Genomic DNA, 24,215 nt, shown 5'->3' on the forward strand with positions numbered 1-24,215 from the left:
AGACTTCCCTTAAGAGGGAGATACAACTACTCAAAAGGAAATCAGAGTGTTAGTAGAAGTAGAAGCTGAACAGCCCCAAAATAAATAAATAAAATAAAATAAAATAAAATAAAATAAAATAAAATAAAATAAAATAAAATAAAATAAAATAAAAATAAAAATAAAATAAAAGTCTACTCTGCTACTTATACAATAAATTCTTGACAGTCACAAGGCAGCATTTCCAAAGCGTTTCACATGAAATTGTAATATCCCTGAAGCCGCTGATAGGTGTACCTAGATGAAGGAATTCTTAGGGGAAAAGTTTGGGAAATACTGTATGCTAGAATCTTTCTGTAGGAGATTAACAGTATGAAAGGCTTTAAGAAGTCCTACCATGAAATAGTCATGAGATCTGTTCAACTGTGTTTCCTGAGCTTACATGATTATTGAATCTCAATAATACATTCCACAGAATTACTATCTCAAAGACTATACTTTAGAAAATGTCTTAAAAATATGTTCTGATACTTTCAAGAATGCTCCAATTTGCCAATATCATTCTAGTGTTTAACTTTCCTATTTGACATGATAATAGTCAAAATGGAGGACCTTGAAATAATGCTTAAATTTTTGTTATTCCTTGCCTGAATATTCACCATTCCCATACATCTTTTCATGTTTGCTCTGCCCAGATAATTTAACGTGACCTTCTTCTCTTACCTTGCATTCATATTGAGAATTGCCTGGTGAGCTTTATTTTATTTTATTTTATTTTATTTTATTTTATTTTATTTTATTTTATTTTGTTTGTTTTTTGAGAGACAGAGATAGAGCGTGAGTGGGGGAGAGGCAGAGAGAAAGGGAGACACAGAACCAAAAGCAGGCTCCAGGCTCTGAGCTGTCAACACAGAGCCCGATGTGGGCCCAAACTTCAAAACCAACAGATCATGACCTGACTCAAAGTCAGATACTTAACCAACTGAGCCACTGGTGCCTCTACCTGGGAAGCTTTAAATGCAATTGTCTTCCATCTCTAGCTATGAGCTTTGACCTATGTATAAATGGTACCTTAAAAGAATAGCCATTGATAGTGGGGAGCCATCACAAATAGCAGGAATTTTAAAAATAAGCATAAAGAATATGAAGACATTCTGACCCAATATTTCTGAAACTTTAATATGCATAAGCATCACCTAGAGGGCTTGTTGAAAGACAGATGGCTTGGTCACACCTCAGATACTCAGTAGGTCTGGAGTGAGGCCTGAGAATTTGCACTTCTACAAGGTTTCCAGGTGATGCTGATGCTGCTGGTCCCAGGAGCACACTTTGAGAATCACTACCCAGAACATGAAAATTGATAATTTAGGGGTTTTCAGCCAGGTAGTCCCGTCTGCTTTCCAGGTTGGCATATGTACTTGTTTATATGAGAATATGCTGTCTTTTGCCAAGTGCTATGCACCTCTAGAAGTTTATTCCCTTTTTTTCTCCACTATAGAATGAAAAGAATCTTAGGCTGGTATTATGTTGTCCAGACTTGTCTACCATACAGTAAAGGAAAGTGATGTGGTCAAAACCAAGTTTTAAGAAGAACCTAGATTTGTGTTCACTGGGGATTGAAAGCAACAGGGACCATGTGAATTGTTACTCATAGGTATTTGACATGAGGGATAGATATCAAGAGGGATTTTTGATATTCATTATTAGAGACTGTTTCTGGAAATAAACTGATATTCTAAAAACACTGATTACATGGGGCACCTGGGTGACTCAGTCGGTTGAGTGTCCGACTCTTGATTTCCACTCAGGTCATGATCTCACGGTTGTGGCATCCAGCCCTGTATCAGGCTCCATGCTCACGTTTGGGATTCTTTCTTTCTCTTTCTCTCTCTGTCCCTCCTACACTCACACCTGCACATGTGCTCTCTTTCTCAAAATAAATAAACATTAAAAAAGTAAAACACTGATTATAGATAGCCTCTGCCTCTGTGTAGATAAACCAGAATAAATTCAGGTGGTATGATTTGAACTGTTCTCTCAGTCAGTAAAGTTATGGAGAATCATGTCTTTGTGAGGATCTTTTTCAGCTCTTAAACTATAGACATAAATAGAAATTTGACCTGAACCTTGTAACCAAAGCTTGAAATTGGTTTACTACAAAAGGTTAAACTAGTTGTTTTAAAGAAATAATGAAGTATCCTATCACATTTTATACCAATAATAAATAATATATGATTCAATCTTACTTTAAATTATTTTATAATCTCTTTTAATGATGTTTATTTTACCACCTAAAACTTTGAAAAATTTTTACAGAACATGATATATTAAAATAGAAATGCTCATATATAATTTATGAATATACATATGCCAGAGTATAAGCATGTACATTTATGAATAAAATTTTCATTGATATGAATGTCAATAAAAAAGTTTTGGAAATTACTTCTTTAAGAAGTCCAAAATGTCATGGGGATGCTATGTGAGAATGAGACCTCTTTTGTGTGTATGGACCAATCCATCTAATGTCTATCAGGCAACATGTCAGCTCTACCACTCGTGAGTTAATGCTAACCCATTTCTATACGTTGTCCATAGGTTACCTTGCATTTGAATAGCTACTCAAATCTAAAATATTGAATTGGTTTTTGGTCAAGAGAAGATTTCTTTGAACCAGAACTATTAGCTGGTTTTTATTTTTTTAAAGTTTTTTTAACGTTTATTTATTTTTGAGACAGAGAGAGACAGAGCATGAATGGGGGAGGGTCAGAAAAGAGAGGGAGACACAGAATCCGAAACAGGCTCCAGGCTCTGAGCGGTCAGCACAGAGCCCAATGCAGGGCTTGAACTCACAGACTGCGAGATCATGACCTGAGCCAAAGTCGGACGCTTAACCGACTGAGCCACCCAGGAGCCCCTATTAGCTGGTTTTTAATTCATGAGACCAGTGATCTTATAAGAGTGTATTACCACATGTTAAATTATAGTGAGGCATCAATTGCAAAAGATGAGCAGTGCTTTCAGGTGCTAGTCATGATCAATGGTTGCTAAGCAAGTGCTTAACCATAAGGATTCTGGCCATCACCTCTTGTTATCCGGCTCTCCAATTCTGAGCATAATTGGCAGAAAAAAGCAAAATGGAAAACATTAATTGTATGAGGGGAAAGAATCTCTGGAGTCCATTTCTGCTGTACTTATGATTTCCAGAATGCTAGAATACTAGGGTAGGAAATCTTTTGGTGATAATAATAATAATAATAATAGATTTTTATACAGTTCTTACTCTAGACCAGGCACTGCTCTAAATATGTATTACTCCTTAATAAAAAGAAAAATCTTAAATGACATATACTATTATTATCCTCATTTTACAGATGAGGAAACTGAGACAGAGAGGCTTGCCTAAAGTTAAACAGCTAGTAAGTAGCAGAGATAAGATTCAAAATGAGGTCATCTAATTCCAGAAGTTGGACTTCTAACTACCTCACTATGTCCAGTGGTCCTAGACCAAAGAGTAAATGTCAGAATCAAGAGAAGGAATTCTTAAAAATTACAATGGCCACAATTTCACTGTAGACCTAGTGCATTGGGAATCCTGATCTACAAACTCCCAACCTACCTGCACCTATGCCCACAAACCTTAGGAACCAATGCCTTTATCCAACATCTTTGTTTTATGACAAGGGAAATGAAATCTTACCTGTGTATTACAGGGTTAACTTGGCAGACCTGGGCTGCTCCTGGGCAATCCTTGATTAGTTCCTAAAAGACAGACTCTGAACCCTTGGATTATCTTGCCTGATAAGAGTCCTTAGATACATGGGGACTTCGGTCATGCCATAGAGTTTACACCAACAATGTAATTTATGATGAATGTCTATTTTTATTCACCTGTGGCTCTGGGTCATGATATTTGGCCTCTAAGGAGGTGGTGATGAGTTAGCTAAGGTCATTCACACAGCTGCCCCATGCCAGTGTGAATGACTTCCACTCTGGATACCAACGCTCAGGTGAGCTTCTCTGGCTGGCAATGCTTTGTGCATGTTTTCACATATTGTGCTGGGAGAATTAATTGTGGTCTGTCTGTGTGCCTCCACTGGGATAAAATAGCTAGGAGCTTGTACCTGGTTACTCCTGTACTCTGTCCTATGTGCCTTTTACCTTTACTAATTTTAATCCGTATTGTTTTGCTATAATACACTGATATTGTGAATGTGACAATTTATCTGAATTCTTGTTAGCCTTCTCTGATGATTCACTAGAAGGCTAAAACTGAAGATGGTTTTGTGGATCCCTAGCACCCCACCCGACCCTCCACCTATTCATAGTTTAATCTTCATATTTGTTTCTCTGCTACCTTTCTGTCTAAAATATGCTATTTATTTCATGGTATTGTTGACTTAAATAAATAGCTTCCATACTTAGGAAAGAGATCTTTACCTAGTGAGCCTTTGAGCTGTTCAGGATCATCATGGACCTACCATCCTTTCTTGCTGGGACTTGGATTCCTCACATCCCCTGCTCATGACTTTTGGCCAGTACCAATCCATTTCTTCCCTCTTTCTCAAGGTTTGGGGTACATGTAAAGTGGCCTTGATTTTACAGAAAGTCTGTGACCTATAAATAATGGAGTTTATCCCTAAATCATATATCACAGAAGCAATATGGTGTGAATAACAAAGGGCCGTCTGAGGAGAGATGATGAGATGATCATCTTCCAGCTGAGATGATCATACAAGCATAGGGAGGAGGTAAAACTTTCACTGACTCTCAAAAGGTGCATTGAAATTAGATATTTAAAGAGGCAGAGAAAACAGCCTTCTTGGCAGATGGAAAAAAATATGAGTAGTCATCAAATTAGGTGAATATCGGTCATACATTGAGAATGGTAAATACTTAGTTTGGGTGAAATTTGGAAAGAATTTGAGTAATGATATAAAGAGAAAAGACTAGAATTAAGTCATGAATCGCCTTAAGTACCAAACGAAGACATTTGAATTTTACCCTTAAATCACTGGGAACTATTGGAAGCTTCAGAAGAAGGAAATTACATGGTAAAACTGCCCCTTAAGACGTTGCAAGATTGATGGGCTACCACAGGGAATACGCTACCAAAGGAGAAACCAGAGAGGAGACTGTTGCAATGAAAGCTGGGAGGAAAACAACAAAATCTGCTTTTTCATCTTTAACTTAACACCAGTTTGCAACAGAACGATGCGTCCCTGAAGTATCAAAAGCAGCAGTATGTTCATTCTTTTGGAGCCTTGAAATTGGCTTCCTCTTTAAAGGAAACATTTTGAACCCACTGTAAAATCATACATCAACTGGGAACCACAGAATTCCCCTGGGACTTTTTAAAGGTCACTTAGAGGCAATAAGAAGGACATAGGTAAACATCAGTGTGAAATTCCCTCAATCTTGATGCACAACAAAATAAATGAGTTTTCTGTCCTGTATCTTCCAATCTAATATTGCTTTATAAAGGTGTGTTAGTAGCTTTGTTAATTTATATTGAGTCTAAATGTGCAGAGTAGGCATAGATCAGAACTGAGGCAATTATTAGGAAAATCCAAACCAAAGTAAAATGTAATGAATTGATTTCTGGAGGAATTCCTAAGTTCAATTTAATGAACAATCACTTCACACCCTCCATCATTTTCATTGCATACACCTTTCTCCCTGACAATCCCTTTTCTCTTTCTATCTCACTGCCTCTAATGCTGACCCCATAACCCTTTAACCCTCCTAGGTCCTTCAATCCATGAGTCTACAAAATTCTCCCTAACTCTCTTTGCCTTGATGCCCTCATTCTCCTCTTTGTCCCTTATCAGTTGTTATAATCAGTTTCTTGTTTCTTATCTCCCTTTCCATGGCTTGGCAAAACACAGCCTAGTTACATCCAACTTCCCACCTACTCCAGGACACAACTCTCTCTGTTTTTCTTCCACTTCCCTGACCACTCCTGAATATCCTTTGCTGGTTCCTCCTCACTTAATGACGGGATGGTCATTGTACATACAGTCCACTCTTTCTATCTCTCCAAGCTTCTTTGTTGCTATCATGCCATCTTGGCTTCAAACACCATCTATGTTCTGATGTATATCTCCACTGAGACTCCCTCTTGATCTTTATATCCAATGGTCTACTCAGCGTCTCCACTTGAATATTGTGCTTGTTATTTACCTAATGGCTCTCAGCCCAAAATCTACTCTGAAATTCTGCTTGTTGATGTTGGTCAGGGGACACTGTAAACTACATTCTGTAGACTTCCTTGCCATTGACTTCGCTTAGATATTCCCAAATAATGTCTTGAGAGTGAATGGAAGGTAGGGATAGCAGATCCTTCGGGTACCTTGCCTCATCTGTCCTTGACCCGTCACCTTTTATTTTAGCTGCAGTGTGGGGTACAGTGCCATGCATAATGGCAGTGTTCTGCCTTGAGGGCTTGTCATTGCCTTTCAGCTTTTACCCCTCAGGGCTTTCTCCCAAGCCAGAGGACTTGGCCTGTCTACAGGTGCAGCACAGAAATTCAGGTGAAATAACGACCCCTGCAGGAAACTCTCAACCAATAGAATTGGGTAAATACTCAAGCCTCCTGGCCTTCATATAATAAATTCTAGGAGGAATTCTGAATATTTCTCAAAGAAAGAATCCAATACCTATTGCCTAAAATCAACAACCTTTACAATGCATCCATTTTTGGCTTTTTTAAAAAATTCCTTTCCCATCTCATTTTTCCTACTTCCTCATGCCTGCTTCCTGAGGTCATCTTCTAAATAAATTATTTGTATCCAAGGCCTTGTGCTTTACTTTCAAGGGAGCTTAGATTCTGGGAGCAGGAGGGTTTGAAGAGGCTACCTTTCGCTGTTTTTGTTGTTTGTTTGTTTGTTTGTTTGTTTTATTTTCCCCTAGTTCCCTCAGGGTTATTCTACAGTGACAGCAATTGATTTACCCTTTGGCTTCTTTCAGCACTGCTAGACCATCTTTAATCTATTTTTTTCTTTTTTTTTTTTTTTAACAGCACTTCTCACCTTCTAATATGCCATTTGATTTGCTTATTTGGTATGTTTGCTGATTGTGGTGTATCTATTCCCCTATTCAAGGATAGGGATCATTGTGAATTTTATTCACCAGTGTATTCCAAGTGCCAGAAAGGGTGTCTAAGCACATAGAAAGTACTCACTAAATATTTATTGAATAAGAGAATAAATGGCTTTACCACTTCATTATTCATCTGGAGAAAGTTATTTAGCTTCTCAAACTTTTGATACCATTACCTATAAAATGTGACAACTAATAGTACCTTCTTGATAAGATTATTATGCAGGTTAAATGAGTTCACTGAAGTAAGGGGATTCTCACAGTGCCTGGCACATAGTTTGAGCGTTCATACTTCACCCATGGCTTCATAGAAATTGGATAATGAGACACACCATTCATGTATCCTCAGGCAAAAAGTAGCAGCTGGGAAGATAAGTTGCTTAATTGGAGACAATCAACATGGGTTACGCAGACCCTACCCAGCTCTGTCACCTCCCGTTTCTTCAACTCGGCTCCCTATTACTTAGGAAGACATACTGCCTTCCTGAAACTCAGTTGAGAATTTATAACTAGGAATACTCAAGTTTTTCATGATTAAAATTGAGCCTTCGATTCACTCTACCTCCAGGAGAAATTGGTTTATAAATAAAGGCTCCACGCCAAGCAGCTAGATAAGAAGTTAATTAATTGAATGTTCAGTGTGTACTATGGCCAGAAATTCAATGTTTTATAGAAATTTTTTCCCTTGTGATCTAAATTTTTTTTTCCTGCAAACAGCCTTAGACTATTTCTTCTTTGCTAATATTGTGGAATCACTGAATATTTGAGGTTGTTGACCTTAGAGATACTGGTTCAGCGATGTACACACTGGGGTGGAGGGCAACAACAAAGAATCAGATATAAATTCAGCTCCCCCCCAAAGGCACAGCTGAATAGAATACAAAATAAGAAATCTGGGGCCGTTAGAGGTGAACTGACTTTCTAAACATTATCAAGCAGGTCAGAGGCACAGGTAGGACTAGATGCCTGGTTATCTGACCCCTGGTTGACAACCACCTGTCTGTTTTCTTATCTTTATGGAAAGATCACATGTAGCTCTTAAAAAAATGAAAACTGTACATAATGGGGAAAGTCTGCTTTATCCTTTTAAACAAGTCTTCTTGAGTCTTGCCTTTATTATGCAAGGAGAAATAGGCTTTCTTCTTCCCCCTCCCTCTCCACTGGGCTTGTTCTCTCTTACATTTTTAAAATGCTGCATAAAGAAGAAAAAAAATCCCCAAATGGACCACATGCTGTCAAGCTCCTGGTGTTGTCAATTGGAGCTGGAGCATTATGTTTCAAAATTTCCTGGATGAAACCCTGCCTTCTACAATGGTGCTTTCAAATTTGGGAGACTAAATGTTCTCTGGAGAAGGAGGTGGGGTGATAGGAAGCACTAGACAAATGGAATTAGCCAAAATTCAAGAGCCTCTTTGTTAGGAATCATGCCTTTGCTAACCTGAACTCTTAAGAACCAGACTCTAATTTACAAGTATTTTGGTACTCCACAATCCTGCCCATCAGGGACAGAAAGATAATTTTCCGAGGCACATCAGCAGATGGAATTAAGCTGGAGCTGGTGTCCGCTCAGCTGTTTCTATCCAACAGTGAAGCTCTCCAAGCCCTTACTAGAAACAAAAAAGCGTATCAAGCCTTATAAACTATCATTTTGTACCCAAGGTGAATATCAAATTGTTTCGTAACTTTCTTTTGTGAGGTCTGGGCATGCTAAATTTTAAAAAGTCTCTCCTATGGGTCATATTCTTTCTTACCTCCATATCTGCATATATGAGGCTCCTACCTGAACACTCACCACCCTTGACCTGCACACCGTCTGCCTGCCCCATGGTTAAGAGCAGTCCTCCCTTGCTCCAATGCTATGAGAAAAGTGCTGACCCTTTCTAAGTCTTATCTGGAGTGGTCTCTTCCAGAAAATAGAAATGATAACAGTATCTGATAAGATTGTCATGAGAAATAAATGAGGAATCAACCCATGTAGAACACTTAAAACAGTGTCTGGCACCTGATAAGTGCTCAGTAAAGATAAACCCTATTATCATTATGAAAGTGCTTGGATTTTGGAGTTAGATGCCCTTGCATCTAATCTGAATCCTGGCTTGGCCACTTACTAGCTATGTAATCCTGAGCAAGGAACCGAAGTTTTGTTATTTGTAAAAGGTGTGTCCCCATCCTGTCCACCCCCACCATCATCAAATTACACACAGAATGTGATGAAAGGAGCCGCATGCCCTGCATGTACTTAATATGAGTAATTTTACTTAGTCTTTTAAGTCTCAGCTGGGATGCTACTCTCTCCAGGTCTGAGTTCTCTGCCCCTTGAGTTTCCACGACACCCAGAACTTGCTCTTCCGAAGACTGGCCTCACTGTGTCGTAATTTCTGTTTATATGCCTGCTCGCCATCCTAGGCTCTGCGCTTCGCCAAGGTAAGGAATGTTACCTGGTTTATTCCCTGTTACATCCTAACCAGCCAGAACAAGGCCTGGTACATAGAAGTACATTAAAAGAATGAGAACTTCTGTTTATACCGCTGTCTTCTCACCCTGCTTTCTCTCTTCTGCTGACTCTAAAGGCATTCATAGATATTTCCTTCAGGGATATGCCAAGAACCAGCAACACATGAGATTGCAGAGCTCTTTGTTAGCCAACACAGAATTGGAATGTTTTTTTTTTTTTAATTTTGTTGTCAATCATCTAAAAGTCTGATGATTTAATAATCAAAGCCAGATTTCTAGTTTCTCATGAGAAATTGCAAGCTTTGATAAGACCAAGGCTCATGTCTAAGTTCCATTTACATGTGTTCAAAGTTTCATTCTGCAACAATAGGCTAGAGCCAAATGGTAGCTTCCCCTTTTCCAGAGTGTTGGTTGAAGTATTCACTCAGCCTGTTGGCACTCATTTTGTGTTCTCCTGGCGGCCTTTATAAGCATTTGATTTTGAAACCTTCTGCTTTTAAAGTCTCTGCCCTTTGGCTAAGTTGGATAAATGCACTGACATTGGATATAAAGGGAGAAGAGTCAAAAAGTGATAAAATCCTATGATCGAGAAGACTATTTTTTCTCGTTTTCTTTTTCTTCTTCTTTTTTTTTATTTAAAAAAAAATTTTTTTAACGTTTATTTATTTTTGAGACAGAGACAGAGCATGAACGGGGGAGGAGCAGAGAGAGAGGGAGACACAGAATCGGAAGCAGGCTCCAGGCTCTGGGCCATCAGCCCAGAGTCCCACGCGGGGCTCGAACTCACGGACCGTGAGATCGTGACCTGAGCTGAAGTCGGACACTAAACCGACTGAGCCACCAGGCGCCCCTCGTTTTATTTTTCAATAAAAATATATTTGGCATATAATATTTTAGAAATTTAAGGTGTACAGCATGTCAATTTGATACATTTATATATTATAACAGCTATTATAGTAATAATTAGCACCTCGGTCCTGTTAAATATTTATTTATTTTTCTGTTTAGTGGCTGGAACACTTAAAGTTCTAGTCTCTTAGCAAGTTTGATGATTTTAATACAATTTTGTTGTCCATATTGGCTATACATGCATTATATCTCTAGAACAAATTTATTACTTGTTGCAAGTTTATACCTTAAATAAGAACTGTATTATCCCCCTGCCACACACACTCTCTATTTCCTGATAACCACCATTTTATTGCTTTTATGAATTTGTTTTTTTCTTTTTTAGATTCCACATATAAGTGATATCATACAGTCCATGCCTTTCTCTGACTTCTCTCACTTAGCATAATGTACTCAGGATCCATCCATTTTCTTGTAAATGTCAGAATGCCCTTCTTTCTCATGGCTGAATAATATTCCAGTGTGTGTGTGTGCGTGTGTGTACACAAAATCTTTATCCATTTGTCCATTGGTGTATACTTAAGTTGTTTCTGTATCTTGGCTACTGTGAATAATGCTACAAGAAATATGAGAGTGTATACATCTCTTTGATATCCTGTTTGAAGGGTATTTTTTCTTAACCTAAAAAAATGTTTTCATGTTTTTTAAATAAATATTTACTGAGCTGTTGTACTCTGGAAGGCAAAGTTGCAGTAAATCTCTAAACATCAAAATGCATCTACTTCCTCTTGGTGCTCTGTGACTTTGAGTGAAGGCATCAGTTGTATGGGACAGTATTTTCATTTGAAAATAAGGCCAATACTGTGCCATCACAAACACACCACCACTTAATACAACATAGGTCAGTTTAAGGTAAGTGTTAAGAGATATGAATCTGGAACCCAACAGGCTGAGGTTCAAACTGATTTATTAGGAACATGATATGGGACAATTTTTACGTTTTTGTTATTTGTTTATTTTGAGAGAGAGAAGAGAGAGCAGGGGAGGGGTGGAGAGAGAGGGAGAGAGAATCATAAGCAGGCTCCACACTGTCAGTGCAGAGCTCCATGCAGGGCTTGAACTCATGAGCCATGAAATCATGACCTGAGCTGAAATCAGGAGTCAGTTGGATACTTAACTGACTGAGCCACCGGACACTCTGATATGGGGCACTTTTAAAAACTTGTATGAATTCAGTTTCCTCTTGGGAAAATTAGGGTAATAATACTACTTGCCTCAATGTGTTATTATAAAGATTAAATGGCATAATTGATCTAAAGAACTTAATGCTTTCAGAAAAATAGTAAGTTTTTAAACAATAACTGTTAGTAGCTTTCATAGCAGCAAAAAAGGATTAGTTGCTAAAGACATTATAGAGTAATGAACAACAACTTCTGAAGGATAAGCATCCTCTCTACTTTGTAGAAACAATGCTTTTTGAAGTAAACACAATGACTGTTAGAGGACAATAATATTGTATATCCATAAACGGTTCTCTCTGATCCTTGACTTATGGGAACTAATAGAATAATATTTATAATTATAACAAAACATGGGTGACTGAGAAGCAGGGTTTGTTTATAACTAACGTATTGGTATAAGCAGAAGACTCTGATCCTCTCTATAAAAATACACTCCCAGCAAAAATATTTACATAATAATAGAGATAGTGAGTTGTGGAATAAGATTACTTGAGTTCAGATTACTTGAATTGTCTCTACTATGTGTGATCTTGGGCAAGTTATTTACATTCTCTGCACTTCAGTTTCCATACGAGTAAAATGGGAATAATAATGGACTGTCTTAAAAAATATTTTATGAGCCAAATTAGTTAAAACATAAGATGCTTAGGACAGTGAATAACAAATTGCAAATGCTCGGTAGTTTTTGGCTATCTTATTCTGTATTTAAGATGAATCTCACCCGAGTTAAGATACAGATATTGCCAGAAAATTATAACACTAATTAATGCACATGAGAATTAGATTCTTTCATTTATATTACACTCTTAATTGTTGTTTTGTTATTCTTAATATGCTTTCCTCAAGTGAACCAGACAGAAAAACATTCCTACAGTTATCCTAGAGTGTGAAATAATGACCCAAATTTAATTTCAACCTAAAAAGTTTCTTTTAATCAATATAGACTATTGTCAATAGAATGAGTTTCCCAGAGGCTGACAAGTCATTAGGTATGAAAGCACTTACAGGAAGATAAAATGTAGAGGAACAACATGATTCTTAAGATCCCTACAACCTTTCGATTCCATATCAGGATCTATTGCCAACGTAGAAAAAATGATCAGACATTGTATTGTTAGACAATTTTATTAAAAAAATTTTTTTTTAACGTTTATTTATTTTTGAGACAGAGAGAGACAGAGCATGAACGGGGGAGGGGCAGAGAGAGAGGAAGACACAGAATCGGAAGCAGGCTCCAGGCTCTGAGCCATCAGCCCAGAGCCTGACGCGGGGCTCGAACTCATGGACTGCGAGATCGTGACCTGAGCTGAAGTCGGACGCTTAACCAACTGAACCACCCAGGCGCCCCTGTTAGACAATTTTAAATTTTCATGATGAAAATTATAATGACCATGTGCTTTTAAGAATATCACCAAACAAGTCTATAGAAACACTGAACATTCATCAATAATATGCACAATAAACACAAAATGTGGAAGACTGGAGACAAACCACCAAGAGCTACCAATCCTGTGTGTGTCATATTAGTTTCTGTTCAGAAGGAAGTAATGGAGTGTTGGATGTAACTGGGAACAGGAGAATTCTAAAACCACAAGTAGGAAATCACTGGAAAGCATGGTAGATTAATTTAAGAAGAACAGAAGACATGAAAGTATTCTTTGCACATTCCAGTTCAAGAATGAGCACAAGGGCCTGAGGGTAAGGTCAAAGGGCACCAAAACCTAATGAGCCCCCATAATTCTCAAAACTGCCCAACTGAAGCTCCCTTCTGGGACTGAGGAAAATTACTAGGGGTGGAATGCAAATGGATTAGAATAGGTTTAATGGGAACACAAGAAAAAGAAGGTTCAGATAAAATTGGGGAAGAACCATAGAGGAGGGATATTTGGAAAATAGAAGGTTATATGGATGTGTATGCTCATTTGTGGGTGCAGGTGCACCTGTGTGCTGAAAAAACATCAGCTCTAGATCAATAAAGCTGCAAAAACTAATCTTACGTGGAAGTCAACAATAGGAAAATAATTGTGTTCAAATCCCATACAAAATTTTGAGGGTAAAGGAGACAAAGGAGAAGAAAAACATCTCTACACTCAGCTAAAAGAAATAAAGTGACACAATAATTATAAAAACTACACAAATCATGGAGGGGGACAAAACAGAAGAGACTCATAAATATGGAGAACAAACAGAGGGTTACTAGAGTGGACGTGGGAGGACAGATGGGCTAAATGGGTAAGGGGCACTAAGGAATCTACTCCTGAAATCATTGTTGCACTATATGCTAACTAATTCGGATGCAAATGTAAAACAATAAATAATAAAACAAGTTAATAAAAAAACTACATAAATCAGAATAAAAATTTAAAAAATCAGAAATGTGATACAATATAGGAAAGACTTATAAGTAAAAAAATTATTTCAGAAATGAAGACTAAACTAGAAGGCATATAAGAACAAATAAATAGAGCAGAGATAGCTTAATGGAAATTGAAAGTTGAAGAAAATTATGAAAATTTTGAAAAGGATTAAAGAAAAAAAAACTTGAAAGAAAATGGGATATATAGGAGATAAGCAAAGAATATCTAACATGGGAACAATATAAGATCTATGAGGAGCACCTGGTTGGCTAGTCAGTTAAGTGTCCACGTCTTGATTTCAGCTCAGGTCATAACCTCATGGTTGGTGAGTTCAAGTCCCTTGTCGGGTTCTGTGCTGACAGCCTGGAGCCTGGAGCCTGCTTCTGACTCTCTTTCTCCCTCTCTCTTCCCCTCCCCCACTTGTGCTTTGTCTCTCTCTCTTTCTCTCTCTCTCAAAAATAAACATTAAAAGAAATTTTAAAAAGATCTCTGAAGCAATGAAACAGAACAAAAACTAAAAAACTACATAGGACATTTTCTTGAAATAAAAGCAAAATTTGAGACTACATATTAAAAAGACACACTGTGAACTTGGGAAATCAACACTGTGACTAACAAGATATCTTAGTCTTCTTCTAGCTCATCTTGTTTTCTAGTCGTCTACATCTACTGAACTTGACCCCCCCCCCAAAAAAAAAGAAAAGGAAAAAAAAAAAGAAATGAAAAGGCAATCCTTTGGATACATGTCCACTCATGAAAGAAACTCAAATTTGTTTCAGATTTTCCAATAGAAAAACTTTATGTTAAAAGACAATGGAATAACATTTTCAAGATTCTCAGAGACTGAAAAGTTAAGGCATAGACTTCATATACAGCCAAACTCACTTTCAAGTATAGAGGTCACAAACATTCTGTTTTGGCCTTAATAAACTCAGGACACATTGTTTCCATGGAGCTTTGCTTTGAAACGTAATAGCAAATAAATTTTACATAACCAAAATGCCTAGAAAGGCATTTGTATAAAGTCTTATGGTGAGCATTAAATATGTATTTTTATGGAACTAATAATAAATGATGGTTATAAGGGAGAGAGTATAGTATACTTTGACATTGTAAATACATTATAACTCCACAAATGGGGAGAGAATGTTGTGAGTGTATGAAAAATATGTTATTAATTAGAAGTAAAAGAATGGTACTTCTCATTAGATGCTAGACAAAAGTGAAGGGAGAGAAAGAAGTTACTAGCTAACTCAATATTGCTCATTGTTGAGAACTAATAGAAAATAACTAAAAGGAATAAAAAAGGCCTAGGGGTATTACATAAAGGTACAGCAGCAAAAGCCCGTAAGTAGTCAACAAAATAAGAATGCACGTTTTCATGAAACAAAAATATATATACAAAGAAAGCAAAATAGATCAGATTAAAAAAAAAATCTATGCAGGTAAAATACTTATTTCAGCCAAACCTATCAATCACATAAATAAATGTAACTGGACTTACCAACTTATTAAGGCAACAAACAAACAAACGAACCAAAACAAAACAAAAAACAATTTTATGACAGATTAGCAAAGGGAAATGTGGCTACATGCAACATACATATCTAAAATAAAGGGACTCAGGGAAAAATTTGAACTCAGCAAATGCAAATAAAAAAAGAAAGAGAAGATCATGATATTGTTATCCCGGCAGAGCAAAATATAAAGAAAAGGCATCATAGAAAAAGTAGGAAACCTTATAATGCTAGAGGCTATGATTCATAATGAAGGTGTGCCAGTTATTAGTATTTATATACTTAGTAACACAGCAATATTTTCATTAAGCAGAAACAAAAAAAGATGCAAAGAGAAATTGACATAGACACACTAATTATAAAAGATTTTTAACATATTTCTCAGTCTAAGACAAATGACACAATCTGAAAGTGGGTAGGAACTTAAAAGATTTAAAGAACATAGTCAATAGAATAGATCTTAAGATACTGAACTATGAACTCACATACTAGAGAATATATCTTCTTTTCAAGAGCACATGTAATGTTCACAAAAATTGATCATTTTACAGGCCACAAAGAGAAGCTTAATAAATTCCAAGGAATAGAAATAACATGAAGAACATCCTCTAGCTCCCATGCACTAAACAAACTATAAAAAAGCAAAACCTGGGGCGCCTGGGTGGCGCAGTCGGTTACGTGTCCGACTTCAGCCAGGTCACGATCTCGCGGTCCGTGAGTTCGAGCCCTGCGTCAGGCTCTGGACTGATGGCTCGGAGCCTGGAGCCTGTTTCCGATTCTGTGTCTCCCTCTCTCTCTGCCCCTCCCCCGTTCACGCTCTGTCTCTCTCTGTCCCAAAAATAAATAAACGTTGAAAAAAAAATTAAAAAAAAAAAGCAAAACCATGAAGTCCCTTTACCTAGAAATTAAAAAAAAAAAAAAAAAAAAAAAAAAAAGCCCCCTTACTAAAAAAATTCTTGGATCACAGAATTTCTTGAAAATTCACAGTACTGACCACACATGTGCAAAATCAGAATCTGTGGTACACAGCTAAAATCAGAGAAAATTTGACATTTAACATTAACATTAAAAATTAAGTTCTGAAAGTATATAAGTTAAAGACTAAATTCAAAAGATAGAAAAGAAAAAGCAAAGCAAAAGAAAACAGAAGAAATTCAGTTAGAAAACTGAGCATGAGTGGGATTAGTAAGTCCAAAGCTGTTTTTTAAAAAGAAAAAAATAAATATAGACAAACTACCAGCTTACTTAAGTAGGGAACAAAGAAAACATACATGTATATAAAATTAGAAATGACAAAGAAAACATAATCTTCAAAACACAGGAACTTTAAAGTCATCATAGATGATTTTGCACCACTCTATGCAATTAAGTTTGAAAACCTAAGTGAAATGGGTAATTTTAAAGAAGAATATAGCTTATCAAAATTGACCATGGTAAAGACTGAACATCTGCAAAGATCAGACATCCATAGAAGAAATAGAAAAATATTGTTAAGTCATCCAAAGAAAACATCATGCCCAGGTTTTTGTTTTGTTTTGTTTTGTTTTGTCTCTCCCCACATGGTAACACTAATAAAGGACTCTAGCCAACTTGAAGAAGTTCTTACTGGCCAAATATAGGACATTTAAACACAAACAAAGATAATAGCTGCAAATAACCGAACAATATCTTATCTGTGATGATAGCAAAACAAATAAATCCTATCTGGTCACCACTGGCAGGTGCTAGTGAATCAACCCATTATTTTGACAACTGGTAAAGAGCCCGTAAGAATGAGGCATTTCTCCTGCCTTTTCTATATGAACCACATCACTTGGTATACAAATGGATGGTGATGGCAAACTTCTCTATGTAGAAATATTACAGCTAATAAATGAAGACCATTATTTTGCAATCTGTAATGAATTAAAGGATCACGTTATATATCATAAAAGTCTGCTAATATCACAAAAAGGCAACCAGACCTTACATGCTTTCTGATACAGTGATATAATATCACTTATGAATTAGTCTTGCCAAAAAAAAAAAAAAATCGATCCTCAGTCTGAACAAGCCTTTAGATCCAAACAATTTGCCAGAAGCTCAAAGATACAAGCAGCAAGGTACAGACTTCAGGAGTCTCTACAGGGCAAACAATCTGGTTTCTTTATTAAATTAAAGGAAAAGAAAAAAGATGGAGAGGAGCTTATAGATTAAAATGAATTTAAGGCACATTAAGGCACATATTAACCAGTCAACATATGGACCTTGCTGGTGTCCTCACTGAAATGGTAAAAAGAAAAACACCGTGAAATCAAAATAGGAACATTGGATATTTGTTAACATTAAATAATGATTATTTTAACATCTGATTGAGATGTGACAATGATATTGTGATTTTGCTTAAAAGAGGGAGAGAGACAGAGACAGAGAGAGAGAGAGACCTTGCCTTTCCAAGACAAATACAGAAATATTTACAGATGAAATGGTCTGATGTGTCAGATTTGCTTCAAATAAGCGGGAAGTAAGAGGAGAAATAAATAAAACAAGATTGGCCATAAGTTGAAAATTGTTGAAGCTGGTTCATGGATATATGGAATTTCATTATACTATTCTATTTTTGCATGTATTTCAGGTTTTCTCAATATAAAAATTAAAAGAAATATATTATTAAAATTAAGGTATAATTCTCATGAATATCACATGATTATTGTTAACTAAACTGGGAGAAAGTGTCCATTATATCTGCTTTAACATATTTGAGATCACTGAAACTCTAGTAACAAAGGAATTAACATGTTCAGTAACAGAGGCGATAAATTCTCTTCCTTTGCTCCTCTGATTCTTTCTCCGTTTCCAGACATTCATTCAGCTTGTAGTTATAGAGCTGCTGATATTGTAAAAATGTTGCTTAGCAACATGTTAATGGGGAAAACCACTCCTTAAAACATTAGGGTTTTTGTCTTTTGAAATGTACTAGTTCAGCATATGATACCTCCCACAGCTCAATTTAACAAGAGGAAAAATATCAACGTTCTGAATATAGGTTTTTTAAAATCTTCTTAGCTGGGCCTGAATTTAAAAAGAACCTGAGAAATGGAATATGACAATGACCCTGAACTACATACAGTTCCATTGGTCTCTTTTGGAAGAACAGTTTCTGAGATGATGAACTATAGCACTCTGTCCCTTACCTAGTATCTGAGGTAGGGGTGAAGGTGGCAAGGTGGAGAGGGTATGCAGGGAAAACACTCCAATCTTCATCCCTCACTCAGTATTATTATCCATAGAAAATGCATTGAATCGACTATTCAAGGATCTAGAAGGTGGGCCCAGTTAGTCCCTCTTTATAAAAGCCTCAGTGTATTTTCCAGGAAATCAGAGTATTGAACCAAATGCTCTTGAAAAACGTTTCTAACTACAAAAGCCCCTAGGCCAAAGCTTCTGAAATGTCATTGTGTTGACTGTGCCTTTGCTGGCCATCTTATGAAAATGTAGAGTCTGGTTCAGTAGCCTGATGTGGGGTCTTGAGGTTTTGTATTTCTAACAGTCTCCCAAGAGATGCTGGTTCTGCCGGTCGGGGGAACCACACTTTTATAGCAAGGCTCTATGTCACTCTGAACAAGCAGAGAGACAAAAAATGTCAGCCTTGACATGGTGTATGGATAAGAGGACAGCCTGAGCATCTAAGAGACCTAGGTTCAAATCTTGGCTCTGTCTTTAGATGTGTTACTGAGCCACCCTGGACTTCAGATTGTTCATCTGCAAAGTGGAAACATGAGCATTTTTTGAGAAGACTGAATGAGATAATGGCATCACTGTAACATTCTTATCCAAGCACATAGTAAATAGTCTAATGATTAATTTTTGTTGGCTTAAAGAAAAACAGAGCATTTGTGAAGGATCGTGTTGCAGTAAGAGTCTTTGCCTCTTTATTTATGGGTGAGGCAGTTGGAAAAATTAGGAAGACTGGGTGTAGGTTCTTTTTGTCACTGTTGCAAATGTGGCCATCATATATTTAACTGGGCCTCAGTTTACACATTTGTCCAGTGAAAAGGTTGAACTCATTCCTTCTTGGTCCAAACATCCTAGGAATGTAGGAATGTGTTTTAGCTCCCCTACATGACTCAGTGCTGTGAGTTGTACCAAGGAGCTCCAAAGAATGGAACTCCCCATTTAATAAACTATAAGAGAGGGAGCAGTAGGTGGCAGAAAGCTTATCGGAAATGGATGAAAAGCTCAGACCCACAAGACTGCCCAGAACAGTTCTATTTTAAAACCCAGTCCTTTTTAGCAACAGAGAGCCAGGACAGTGATTTAATTACTGATGGGCTACATCAGAGGCAAAATTGGAGCCAGCATCACAGAATCAGGACAAAGGGCAGATTGGCCAGCTCTGGGGAGGACAAGTCTTCTGAACTTTACCACTACATTTCCTGTTGACGTATTTTCTTGAGTCTCTGATATGCAGAGCTTTAGCTTTTTTAAACAAATGTGCTTGGGAGTCTATGATTTTGTCCATTTGCTGAAGGATTTTCTAAGCATCTGTCAGCTTCTGTCTGAATCATACATACACGTGTATATGAATCACTTCCTTCCCATTTCATGCCACAATCCCCACCCCCTCTTTCATAGACACTCGCCCCCCCCCCAATCATCGTTTGAAAAGAATAAATGAAGGAACTAGGGATTTTGTGGTGATTGTCATACTTAAAATGTTTCATTTTTGAAATCACAGGTGCTCGAAATTACTTGGAAGACTTCCCCATGAGGAGGATTCTAGGGGATCCTTAAATGATGGGGCTGGCACTGAGAGCTGCTTATTAGATGGAGGGTCCAATGACTGACATGACCACTTTGAACCTGAAAAGAACTTGAAGATTGTGTAAGCTTCAGCGTTATGATTAAGAAAATCCTAAAGTCTTAGGGAAGGTATCATAAATGTTATGTAATGACACCTAACTAATTTGGTAACAAGCATAGGTTCTGGAGAGGAATAGGCATAGCTTAGATTCCTGCTTCATCATAAATCAAATTTGTTAACTAAATGGGTGACCTTGGACAAGTTACCTCACATTTCGAATCCTCTTTGCCCTCTAGTGTTAAAAGGATATCTACGTCTATCTTAGGGTTCTGGTGAAGATAAAATGAAGTAGATTTCACATTTAGAATATTTGGGATGATTCCCAGAACAATGTCTTAGTTTATATAACAATAATAATAACAGTAACATTTGAAAAATTTCGTAATTGGATAGAGCAAAGGTGTCAAACAGATAGCCTATGGGCTGGATTCCACCTGCAGACTTATTTTGTCTGCCCTTTATAGCTGTGGTCAGGTTGCTTTTTTTGTTGCTGTTATTTGGCAATATTTTTTAAAGGCATTTTTTGGCATTATAATCTACATTTCTTGAAATGTTTTGAAATAGCAGAACATCTGGCACATACCAAGCCCACACTCCTGCATAACAGTCATCATTTGGAAGTGAATGGCTTATCCCTTTGCCACAGTCTCCACCATTCTCTGTTGTCTTGCTTTTGCACTACTTTACTTCATGTGTGTTGCCTTCAGTATTTGAGTAGGTATTTGCATCTGTCATCCCTTGATATGGTGCCGAGAATGTAACATCATGTTTCAGTGTGATTTGTCTGGCAACAGCAATCATGAGCAGGTTAGTAGAAACTAATCCACTAATAATTTGTGCATCCACTAATAATTTGAGAGAATGTCGTGTAACACAGTACATTAGAGTAGAGTAGCTACTCCACTCTATGAGCTATGTGTTAGAGTAGCTCATATTGGGATACCTGCCCAGGTCATACTCAATTCTTCAAAATTATTTGCTCTTCCTATCCACAGCCCTGCAGAAGGGGGAGGAGTTAGCTAGATAGCACTAGGTACTTTATGAGACTAGCCTTATGTTGGTCACAGATGGATAGAGCAGAAGCCAACACCTGGTCTGAGACAAACAATTGGATTCTCTCTCCCAGAAGTTCTGAACTACGACGGTGAGAAGCTGTGTCTGATAGCAGCACTGGAACTAAATCTCACATAGAAATGGAGCTGAATGGAGGTGGCAGGAGACACAGGTAAAGGCCTTGCAAACCTAAGTTCTAAGTTGGTAGCCAGGAGTCACCAGAGGAAGTCAATCTGCTAATGGAAATAGGAAAGTGGAAATAACCATGCAGTGTCCCAGAAAAACAAAAAAGTATCTATTCCTGATGTTCCAGTCCCTGGAGTTAGGCAGAGTGGTTGTACATGTACAAGGAATGATCACTCATTCCTTGACTTTTTTTTTTAAATAGATCTATGGCATCATTCTAATTATTTTCTTAGCCCTCAGAACACTTCTTTGTCTCCTATGTTGGCTTTTTTTCCTATGCTTGATCTCAAAATGTAGTTAGTTCCCTTCTCTTTTCTATTCACATTTCCTGTTTTGGACTGAATGTTTGTGCCCTACCCTGAAATTTATATGTTGAAATCTAATCCCCAGTATGGTGGTATTTGGAATTGGGGACATTTGTGAGGTAATTCATGCCTTTATAAAAAAAGAACTGGAAATCTTCCTCACCCCTTTCACCACAGGAGGACACAGGAAGAAGACAACTGTCTCAGAACAGGTAGCAAGCTCTTGCCAGACACTGAACCTGCCAGCATGTTGATCTTCTCAGCCTCCAGAACTGCGGGGAATAAATGTCTGTTGTGTATAACCCACTCAATCTATGGTATTCTCTTCTAGCAGCCTGAATGGACTGAGACATATTCATTAGATGATCTCAGTTTAACACTAATTATATGCTAATATATCTTAAGTTTTTATGTATATATATATATATATATACATAATATATATATAATTAGACAATTATGTATTAGATATAATATATAATTAGACAATTAAAAATATATATTTATTATATAATATATATTATATGTAATATTATAATTATTATATATTATATACAATATAGAGAAATATATTTAAATATCTAAATAAATATATATAAATATATATATAATATATAATATATATATATTTTTTAATTGTCTAATTCCTTATTTGAATGAGTAGGGCAGTCACCTTGGGCAATCTTCACTATCTGGTCAAGAGCAGTACCTGACACGAAGTAGATAGTAAATATGTGCTAAATGAATGCGTGAGTGAACAAATATACTGGATTTGTGTCTCCTGCCCAGACCTAAGCCATTCATCTTGAACCAAGCCCCTGCCACACTAAATATCACTCCTTTCTCCAGTTTGCCAAGCTTTTTCCTGTTTTATAGACTTGGAAGATGCTTCCCCTCCACCTGCAAAGCTTTCCTTGGGCTCTTCCTTCACATGTTGGCTTAAAAGCTTTCCCCTCTCCACAGAAACTTATACTTTTTAGGTGCTTTGGCAATTATGCTCTTGATAGTCTTGGAAAAAAACAATGACTTTCACAGATGGCTTTGTAATGGCATTAATCGTGTACATTTCTATAGTTTACGAAGTCCCTTTGCATCTATTATCACAGTTAATTCTTAAAACAATTTTGCACAATTGTGCACAGCAAAGGAGAGTTGACATAAGGAGGTCGAAAGAGCTAATAGGAGTCAATCAGGATCAGAGCCCAAATTTTCTGTTTACCAGCCCCTTGCTCTATTGATAGACCACAAGGCCTCTATTGTAAAAACTATACTGCTATTACTACTCTCACTACTGCTACTTCTATGATCTAGGGTTTATTGAGCACTTACTACATAACAAGCCCTGAGCTAGGTGTCTTCTCTTAATTAGATCAGTTAATCATCACAACAACCTCACTGAGTTGATACTTCTATTGCTCTTTTATGACAGATGAAGAAACAGACATGGAGATATCAGAGATCTGATAAATGGGTCAGCCAAGATGTGAGCCCAGGTTTTTCTGATCTCTGAAACTAAACTGTACACTACTATACTGTAGTCCTTCTTGCTGCAAAGAGAAGTCAAAGAAAAACATCTGGGATTTTGACAGTCACTCATGCAGAATAATCCAGGACCATGTTGTTGGTAATTATCCCAAACCCTTTGACGTGCGATGAAGAGTTATCCAAAACCTTGTGCCAACAGGAAGCACGGAAAGATGTGACTGAATATGAGCCACTTCACCAACATCCCCTCTGATACAGGGGCTTAATTAATGCACTTAATTGTTGAGAGATATGTAATGAGAGTATTCAGAGCCTTGGCTGTGCATTTCTTTCCTATTGTCAACTGTGTTAATTTGCAACAATGCTCAAGATGCTGGCTGAGTGAAAACAGGCTAAATGAAAACTCTATTTTTTTCAGAGTGGGAGAAAAAGTAATCACACTGGATAATTTGATTTTGATGCACTGCTTCCCTCCACCTCCGCCCCCCCTTATAAATGCACATACTCTTTGTAAATAGGTGAAGGTGTGTGATCTTTTGGTGAACATAGAAAGGCAGATTGCCACCAATGTAGCAAAGGGAACTCTGTCAAGCCTTCCTCTATGTGGTGGATTCTGGATTATCTTTCATTCAGGTAAAGAAAAAAGGAGGGAGGGATAAAGAAAACATTCAGTGAGTGTGACTCTGTAAAGCATTATATTAGGATCACTCACACCCATTCTTTAACTGAATCTTCAGAAATCTCTGGGGAGCAACTACTTGTACTCCCATTTTACAGATGAAAGGAGCTCTTGACTTGATTCCTCCTGTGACAGGAACTGAAAGAATAGTTAATACACCTGTCAC

General features: G+C 37.2%; 1 long non-coding RNA gene across 1 annotated transcript in view; it reads left to right on the forward strand.

Moving 5' to 3' along the window:
• The window catches only part of LOC123379844, a 48,462-nt gene extending 24,569 nt beyond the window's left edge, over positions 1 to 23,893 (forward strand). Inside the window, exons 2-5 of the long non-coding RNA XR_006584758.1 lie at positions 9,379 to 9,504; positions 20,216 to 20,362; positions 21,471 to 21,566; positions 23,315 to 23,893. This is a non-coding gene — a long non-coding RNA (uncharacterized LOC123379844). The remainder of the gene's footprint in view (positions 1 to 9,378; positions 9,505 to 20,215; positions 20,363 to 21,470; positions 21,567 to 23,314) is intronic.
• The last annotated feature ends 322 nt before the right edge of the window (positions 23,894 to 24,215 follow it).

This window comes from Felis catus, chromosome A1, assembly GCF_018350175.1.
Source record: "Felis catus isolate Fca126 chromosome A1, F.catus_Fca126_mat1.0, whole genome shotgun sequence".
Lineage (NCBI taxonomy): Eukaryota > Metazoa > Chordata > Mammalia > Carnivora > Felidae > Felis > Felis catus.